Consider the following 6128-nt stretch of genomic DNA (forward strand, 5'->3'; position numbering starts at 1 on the left):
CCGTCCCCACATCTCAGACCCTGAGTTGGCTAAAGACGCAGTTTTCACAGTTGGGTGCATGTGGGTGGTCCGGGGAGCAGTACACTGTCCTAGACCGGCTCTGACCCGAGGGGGCGGAGTCTCGTCACAACGCCACTATCCACGCCACTGTCCCCACATCTCAGCCCCTGAGTGAGCTACAGACACACGGTCTTCACTGTTGGGTGCATGGAGATTGCCCGGATGTCAGTACACTGCCCCCGACCTGCTCTGACCGGAGGGGGCGGAGTCTCGCCATCACGCCATTATCCACGCCACGGACCTCACAACACAGCCTCTGAGGTGGCTAGAGACACACAGTCTTCACTGGTGAAGGCAGGTGGGAAGCCCGGCATGGCCTACACTGTCCACGACCGGCTCTGACCCAAGGGGGCGGAGTCTCGCCACCACGCCACTGAACATGCTACGGACACCACAACTCAGCCCTTGAGTGGGCTGGAGACACACGGTCTTCACTTGTGAAGGCAGGTGGTTAGCCCGGTGCGGCCTACACTGTTCACACCTGGCTCTGAACCAAGCGTGCGGAGTCTCATCACCACGCCACAGACCCCACAACTCAGCCCCTAATTGAGCTAGAGACACAGTCTTCACCAGTGGGTGCAAGGAGACTGCCCGGAGGTCTTCATGGTGGAGTCAGGTAGGTGGCCCGGAGAGGGGTACAATGTCCCCGACTGGCTCTGACCTGAGGGGGTGGAGTCTCACCACCACGCCACTATCCACGCCACGGGCCCCACATCTCAGACCCTGAGTTGGCTAAAGACGCAGTTTTCACAGTTGGGTGCATGTGGGTGGTCCGGGGAGCAGTACACTGTCCTAGACCGGCTCTGACCCGAGGGGGCGGAGTCTCGTCACAACGCCACTATCCACGCCACTGTCCCCACATCTCAGCCCCTGAGTGAGCTACAGACACACGGTCTTCACTGTTGGGTGCATGGAGATTGCCCGGATGTCAGTACACTGCCCCCGACCTGCTCTGACCAGAGGGGGCGGAGTCTCGCCATCACGCCACTATCCACGCCACGGACCTCACAACACAGCCTCTGAGGTGGCTAGAGACACACAGTCTTCACTGGTGAAGGCAGGTGGGAAGCCCGGCATGGCCTACACTGTCCACGACCGGCTCTGACCCAAGGGGGCGGAGTCTCGCCACCACGCCACTGAACATGCTACGGACACCACAACTCAGCCCTTGAGTGGGCTGGAGACACACGGTCTTCACTTGTGAAGGCAGGTGGTTAGCCCGGTGCGGCCTACACTGTTCACACCTGGCTCTGAACCAAGCGTGCGGAGTCTCATCACCACGCCACAGACCCCACGACTCAGCCCCTAATTGAGCTAGAGACACAGTCTTCACCAGTGGGTGCAAGGAGACTGCCCGGAGGTCTTCATGGTGGAGTCAGGTAGGTGGCCCGGAGAGGGGTACAATGTCCCCGACTGGCTCTGACCTGAGGGGGTGGAGTCTCACCACCATGCCACTATCCACGCCACGGGCCCCACAACTCAACCCCTGAGTGGGCTAGAGACACACAGTCTTCATTGGTGGATGCATGGAAATTGCCCAGAGGTCACTGTACTGTCCCTGACTGGCTCTGACCTGAGGGGGCGGAGTCTCACCCCCACGCCACTATCCACGCCACAGCCCCACAACTCAGCCCCTGAGTGGGCTAGAGTCACACGGTCTTCACCGGTGTGGGCGGATAGGTGGCCCAGAGAGAGGTGTACACTGTCCTCGACCAGCTCTGACCTGAGGGGGCGGAGTCTCACCACCATGCCACTATCTACGCAACGGGCCCCTCAACTCAGCCCCTGATTGGGCTAGAGACACATGGTCTTCACCGGTGCGGGCGGGTAGGTGGCCCGGAGAGGGGTACACTGTCCTCGACCAGCTCTGACCTGAGGGGGCGGAGTCTCACCACCATGCCACTGTCCACACCACAGACCCCACAACTCAGCCCCTTATTGGGCTAGAGACGCACGGTCTTCGCCGGTGGGTGCATGGAGATTGCCTGGTCCGTAGTAGTTCTAGCAGTAGCTGTTACATACAACTACAGCAGCTAGCCCACCTCACATTTTCTCCAGGAAATGTACTTTCTAGTTATTATTATTCTCCCCGCTTTTTTGAACCTTAACTAGTTCTTCATACTTTGTGCTAGAAACTTCATTCAAACTTTAAAATGTTCATGCATTCAGTTCTTGAACGGATCCATTCAGATTTTTGATATTTGTTATAGTTTTTAAATAATTTATCTTTTAAAACAAATTTTTGTCCCATTGAAACTGCTTGAAACTGCTTTTGGAATGTTCAGAAACTTTATGTTTTTAGAGTGGTGGCAGCAGTTGCTTTGAAACTATTCACACATTTTGTAAACTGCTGACACTCCTACAGTTTTGAAAGCTCACACACATAGTATACATCAAAGCATTCACACAACTGTGCTGATTCGTACAATGTCAGTATCTAAGCAGTGTGACTTATAGTTTTCGCTGTATGACGATTTGTTCGGCAACTGTGCTCCTCATTGAAACATATGGCAACGCGCTCTAGCTTTTGAGCTGCTAATTTTGCATTTTTACTCTTTTTCTAACTTGTCGCTATGCTGTGATGGTTGCTGGCCTGCCTTTGGGGGGGATGTTTGTACTTTGTCTCCCCCTGCAGGTAGGTGGGACCAGCAGACCATCAGGTCTAATCATGGCCTGATGTAATACACCTGACGCCGGTGGCAGTAGGCTACTTAGCCCCACGCTCTCCATTTCCCCGGGCCTCTCTCCTCGCACTCCTTTGATTCATTTGTGGCATTTCATGTTTGTGGCAATTTTGGTTTTGCATCTAACAACATCCTGCCTTCATCTTACTATTCACCCATCCACTCACATACACCACACACACGACTGATTTACTGACGGACACACTCCACTTAATTTCTGTAACTACATTTTTTGGCTTTAGTTTGTTAGAAATAAAGCATTTGTTATATTTTTCCCTTCATCTCCGGCTTGGCCTCCCCTTATTTGTCATTTGTCCCAGAGCCGGGGCGTGACAATGCCTACAGTTTTAACAGCTTATACACATATTATATATCGAAACGTTCCCATAACTGTGCTGATTCGTACAATGTAAGTATCTAAGCCGTGTGACTTATAGTTTTCGCTGTATGAAGATGTGTTCGGCAACTGCGCTCTCCATTGAAACGTATGGGCCCACACTCTACCTTTTGAGCTGCTAATTTTGCATTTTTACCCTTTTTCTAACTCGTCGCCATGCCTACAGTTTTTAAGCTACACGGACATATCATAGCCTAAAATGTTCAGCATTTTCTCATGATTCCTACGCTGTCAATATCTAGGCTGTGACCTTTATACTTTTTGAGAGAGAGCTGTCTGAAGCCAACATGCCTTTCCATTGAAGTGAATGAGAGGATGCTCACAGTGTCAGTTGGGATTTGAATTTGGGGACACGTGCAGGCTCTCTGTACAGGCACCCTTTTATGACTACTGTGTTAGCATTCATATTCATTTATTCATTCATTCATTCCTTCCTTCCATCCATCTTTCCTTTCTTCCTTCTTTTCTTTCTTTCTTTCCTTCCTTCCTTCCTTCTATCCATCCTTCCTTCTTTCTTTCCTTCTTTCCTTCCATCCTTCCTTCCTTCATTCCTTTCTTCCTTTCTTTCCTTCCTTCCTTCCATCCATCCTTCCATCCTGCTTGCCTTCCTTTCCTTTCCTTCCTTCCTTCCATCCTTCCTTCCATCCATCTTTCCTTCCTTCTTTCCTTCCTTTCCTTTCCTTCCTTCCTTCCTTCCTTCCTTCCATCCATCCTTCCTTCCTTCCTTCCTTCCTTCCTTCCTTTCCTTCCTTCCTTCCATATTTCCTTCCTTCTTTCTTTCCCTCCTTCGATCCTTCCTTCCTTCCATCCTTCCTTCTTTCTTTTTCTTTCTTTCTTTCTTTCTTTCTTTCTTTCTTTCTTTCTTTCTTTCTTTCTTTCTTTCTTTCTTTCTTATTTTCTTTCATCCATCCTTTCTTTCTTTCTTCCATCCATCCTTTCTTTCATCCATTCATCCATCCATCCATCCATCCTTTCTTTCATCCATCCATCCATCCATCCTTCTTTCTTTCTTTCTTTCTTTCTTTCTTTCATTCATTCATTCACCCATCCATCGTTTCTTTCTTTCTTTCTTTCTTCCATCCATCACTCCATCCATCCTTCTTTCTTTCATCCATCCATCTTTCTTTCTCACTTCTTTCTTTCTTTCTTTCTTTCTTTCTTTCTTTCTTTCTTTCTTTCTTTCTTTCTTTCCTTATATTCAGAGAAATATTCAGAATGACACTCTTTTTCAGGCTGCAAACTCATATTAATATATTTTCTCATCTTTCAGCTATTGAACTCAATAAAACTATGAGTTATGATGAGTGGTCTAATCTATTTTTGAGTGTAGTACTAGCAGTACTTATAACAAACACCTACTGCAACACCTCCACAGCTACTGCTCGGCCTGGGGTGGGCTATAGACACATGGTCTCCAATGAGGGGTGCATGGGGATGGCCTGGCAATCACTGACCTGCCCCCGACAACCTCTGACCTGAGGGGGCGGAGTCTCATCACAACGCCACTATCCACGCCACTGTCCCCACATCTCAGCCCCTGAGTGAGCTACAGACACACGGTCTTCACTGTTGGGTGCAGGGAGATTGCCCGGATGTCAGTGCACTGCCCCCAACCTGCTCTGACCGGAGGGGGTGGAGTCTAGCCATCACGCCACTATCCACGCCACGGACCTCACAACACAGCCTCTGAGGTGGCTAGAGACACACAGTCTTCACTGGTGAAGGCAGGTGGGTAGCCCGGCATGGCCTACATTGTCCACGACCGGCTCTGACCCAAGGGGGCGGAGTCTCGCCACCACGCCACTGAACATGCTACGGACACCACAACTCAGTCCTTGAGTGGGCTGGAGACACACGGTCTTCACTGGTGAAGGCAGGTGGATAGACCGGTGCAGCCTACACTGTTCACGCCTGGCTCTGAACCAAGCGGGCGGAGTCTCGCCACCACGCCACAGACCCCACAACTCAGCCCCTGATTGAGCTAGAGACACACAGTCTTCACCAGTGGGTGAAAGGAGACTGCCCGGAGGTCTTCATGGTGGAGTCAGGTAGGTGGCCCGGAGAGGGGTCCCCGACTGGCTCTGACCTGAGGGGGTGGAGTCTCACCACCACACCACTATCCACGCCACGGGCCCCACAACTCAACCCCTGAGTGGGCTAGAGACACACAGTCTTCATTGGTGGATGCATGGAAATTGCCCAGAGGTCACTGTACTGTCCCCGACTAGCTGTGACCCAAGGGGGCGGGGCCTAACCAGCAGACCACTATCCACGCCACGGGCCCCACAACTCAGCCCCTGAGTGGGCTAGAGACACACGGTCTTCACCGTTTGAGTCAGGTAGGTGGCCCGGAGAGGGGTACACTGTCCCTGACTGGCTCTGACCTGAGGGGGCGGAGTCTCACCCCCACGCCAGTATCCACGCCACGGGCCCCACAACTCAACCCCTGAGTGGGCCAGAGACACACAGTCTTCATTGGTGGATGCATGGAAATTGCCCAGAGGTCACTGTACTGTCCCCGACTAGCTGTGACCCAAGGGGGCGGGGCCTAACCAGCACACCACTATCCACGCCACGGCCCCACAACTCAGCCCCTGAGTGGGCTAGAGTCACACGGTCTTCACCGGTGCGGGTGGGTAGGTCGCCCGGAGAGGGGTACACTGTCCTTGACCAGCTCTGACGTGAGGGGGCGGAGTCTCACCACCACGCCACTATCTACGCCACGGGCCCCACAACTCAGCTCCTGATTGGGCTAGAGACACATGGTCTTCACCGGTGCGGGCGGGTAGGTGGCCCAGAGAGGGGTACACTGTCCTCGACCAGCCCTGACCTGAGGGGGCGGAGTCTCACCACCATGCCACTGTCCACACCACAGACCCCACAACTCAGCCCCTGATTGGGCTAGAGACGCACAGTCTTCGCCGGTGGGTGCATGGAGATTGCCTGGTCAGTAGTAGTTCTAGCAGTAGCTGTTACATACAACTGCA

The sequence above is a fragment of the Borostomias antarcticus genome, assembly GCF_949987555.1.
Source record: "Borostomias antarcticus genome assembly, chromosome: 3".
Classification (NCBI taxonomy): Eukaryota; Metazoa; Chordata; class Actinopteri; order Stomiiformes; family Stomiidae; genus Borostomias; species Borostomias antarcticus.